This window comes from Phascolarctos cinereus, unplaced genomic scaffold (assembly GCF_003287225.1).
Source record: "Phascolarctos cinereus isolate Bilbo 61053 unplaced genomic scaffold, phaCin_HiC Scaffold_7;HRSCAF=346, whole genome shotgun sequence".
NCBI lineage: Eukaryota > Metazoa > Chordata > Mammalia > Diprotodontia > Phascolarctidae > Phascolarctos > Phascolarctos cinereus.
Genome location: NW_027556180.1, coordinates 123,597,394 through 123,601,222, shown reverse-complemented (window position 1 = coordinate 123,601,222; position 3,829 = coordinate 123,597,394).

Below are 3,829 nucleotides of genomic sequence, written 5' to 3'. Positions count from 1 at the left end.
ATTCACGTAAGTCTTTCCAGGTTTTTCTAAAATCAGCCTGCTCATCATTTCTTATGAAACAATAGTATTTCATTACATTCATATACCACAACTTGTTCAGCCATTCCCCAATTGACAGGTATCCCTTCAGTTTTCATTTCTTGGCCACCACAAAAAAGAGTTGTTATAAATATTTTTGTACATGTGAGTCCTTTTTTCCACTTTTATGATATCTGTGGTATATAGACCTAGAAGTGATATTGTTGGGTCAAGGGGTATTCACAGTATCATAGCCCTTTGGGCATAGCTCCAAATTGCTTTCCAAAATGGTTGGATCAGTTCACAACTCTACCAACAACGCATTAGTGTTCAAATTTTCCCACATCTTCTGTAACATTTATCATTTTCCTGTTTTGTCATGTTTGCCAATCCAATAGGTGTGATGTGGTACCTCAGAGTTGTTTTGATTTACATTTCTCTAATCAATAGTGATTTAGAGCATTATTTCATATGACTATAGATAGCTTTAATTTCTTTATCTGAAAACTGCACATTCATATCCTTTGACCATTTATCATTTGGGAAATGACTTGTCTTACAAATATGACTCAGTTCTATATATATTTTAAAAATAAGGTCTTTATCAGAGACATTGGCTGTAAAAATTGTTTCCCAGCTTTCTGCTTGCCTTTTAATCTTGATTGTATTGGCTTTGTTTGTACAAAAACTTTTAAATTTAATGTAATCAGAATTATTCATTTTGCATTTCATAATGTTCTCTGTCTCTTGTTTGGTCATAGAGTCTTCCCTTCTTCATAGATCTGACAGGTAAGCTATTCCTTTGCTCTCCTAATTTACTTATAGTTTCACCCTTTATGTCTAAATAGTGTACCCATTTTGACCTTATCTTAACATAAGGTGTAAGATGTTGGTCTATGCCTAGTTTTTGCCGTATTGTTTCCCAGTTTTCCTAGCAGTTTTCGTCAAATAGTGCGTTCTTATCCCAGAAACTGGAGTCTTTGGATTTATAAACAGTAGATTACTATAGTCATTGACTACTGTGTCTTGTGTAACTAACCCATTCCACTGATCCACCACTCTATTTCTGAGCCAGTTCCAAACAGTTTTGATGATTAGAGCAATGTTTTTTAAAATGTATAAAACAAAAAAATGAAGGATTACAAAAGAACATGTTATAATGAAATAATAATGTAGTTTTTCCCACTGAAGTTCATGGACAACCTGAAATCCAAGATATTGCTCTAAAACTAATTTTTGCCAAACTGTTTTCTAGTTTACCTAGAAGTTCTTCTTAAAAAAGGATCTCTTCCCCCAAAGAATTTATATTCTCAAGTTTATAAAACACTGAGCTTAGTTGTTTTCAATTCCTTCTTGTCCATTATGTTCTATTCATCTGTATTTTTTACTAGTATCAAACAATTTTGATAGTATTTTATGATAGTATTTGAAGTCAGAAAGAGCTATTTCTCCTTCACTCTTACTTTTTTCAATATTCTGTATTTTAAGATTCTATAGCTTTTTTTCCTTCCAAGCAAATTTAATTTTTTCTAACTTTATAAAAAACTTTTTCATTACTTTGATTGACATAAAACTAAATCTCTCTGATTATGTGTTATTATTTAATTCTTTAAAGAATGTTTTATACTTTTATGTCTGTAAGTCTAATTATCTAATCTTGGATATTTTATACAAATTGCATGTGTTTTGAAAGGGATTTTCCTTTTTTATTATTTTCCCATAGTTTAATATGGATGAATAGAAATGTTTAGTCTTATAGATTCGATAGCTTTCTATATTTTAAATGTTATCATTTCATTTCCTTTTCAGATTCTTTGGTAGTTTCTAAGTAAACTATCATGTTGTTATGAAATAGGGATAATTTTTTGTCTCTTTTCCTATTTTTGTACCTTGAATTTCCTTCTGCTGCCATTGCTATAGTTAGTATTTCTAGAACATCCTTGTTTGATTCTTAAATTTATTTTTTCTCCTTTTTCTTTGTATATTAATTTTTTAAAAAAATATTTTATTAATTTATTTTGATTTATCAACACACACACTTCCATATGCTTTTCAGTTTAACATTTTTCTCCCCCTTCCTCCCCACCATCCTCCCCAAGACAGCACACAATCTGATATAGGCTATACATTTACATTCCTATTAAACATATTTTCACATTAGTGAAGTTGTAAGTAAAAATTAAAACCAATAGGAGAAACCATCAGAAAGATGAAACAAAACTCAACAGAAGGAAAAAAAATGATAGCAATTCAACTTCCATAGTTCTTTCTTTGGATGTGGACAGCATTTTCCATCCGAGGCCTCTGGAGATGTCTTAGATCCTTGTAATGCTGAGAAGGGTTCAGTTTCAATATTAGTCATGCACAACATGGCTGTTATTGTGTACAAAGTCTCTTGGTTCTGCTCACTTCACTCAGCATCAGACCATATAAGTCTTTCCAGGTTTTTCTGAAGTCAGCCTGTTCATCATTTCTTATAGCACAATAGTATTCTATCACATTCATATACCACAACTTGCTCAGCCATTCCCCAATTGATGGGCATCCTCTCAATTTCCAATTCTTTGCCACCACAAAAAGAGCTGCTATGAATATTTTTGTACATGTGGGTCCTTTTCCCATTTGTTGATCTCTTTGGGATATAGCCCTAGAAGTGCTATTGCTGGATCAAAGGGTATGCACATTTTTGTAGCCCTTTGGGCATAGTTCCAAATTGTTCTCCAAAATGGTTGGATCATTTCACAACTCCACCAACAATGTATTAGTGTTCCAATTTTCCCACATCTTCTCCAACATTTATCATTTTCCTGTTTTGTCATGTTGGCCAATCTGATAGGTGTGATGTGGTACCTCAGAGTTGTTTTGATTTGCATTTCTCTAATCAATAATGATTTAGAGCATTTTTTCATATGACTATAGATGGCTTTAATTTCTTCATCTGAGAACTGTCTGTTCATATCCTTTGACCATTTATCAATTGGGGAATGGCTTGTTCTTATAAATTTGTCTTAATTCTCTATATATTTTAGAAATGAGGCCTTTATCAGAGAGACTGGTTGTAAAAATTCTTTCCCAATTTTCTACCTTCCTTCTAATCTTAGTTGCATTGGCTTTGTTTGTGCAAAAACTTTTCAATTTAATGTAATCAAAATTATCCATTTTGTTTTTCATAATGTTCTCTATCTCCTGTTTGGTCATGAATTCTTCTGTTCTCCATAGATCTGATAGGTAAACTATTCCTTGTTCTCCCAGTTTACTTAGTATCAGCCTTTATATCTAAGTCATGAACCCATTTTGACTTTATTTTGGTATATGGTGTGAGATTTGGGTCTATGCCTAGTTTCTGCCATACTCTTTTCCAGTTTTCCCAGCAGTTTTTTTCAAAGAGTGGGTTCTTATCCCAGAAGCTGGGGTCTTTGGGTTTATCAAATAATAGATTACTATAGTCATTGACTACTGTGTCTTGCATATTTAACCTATTCCACTGATCCACCTCCCTATTTCTTAGCCAGTACCAAGCAGTTTTGATGATTGCTGCTTTATAATACAATTTAAGATCTGGAATTGCTAGGCCACCTTCCCCTGCATTTCTTTTCATTAGTTCCTTTGATATTCTGGACCTTTTGTTTTCCAAATGAATCTTGTTATTATTTTTTCTAACTCTATAAAATAATTTTTGGTAGTTTGATTGGTATGGCACTGAATAAGTAAATTAGCTTAGGTAGGATTGTCATTTTTATTATATTAGCTCGGCCTACCCATGAGCAACTGATGTTTTTCCAATTATTTAGATCTGATTTTATTTGTGTGA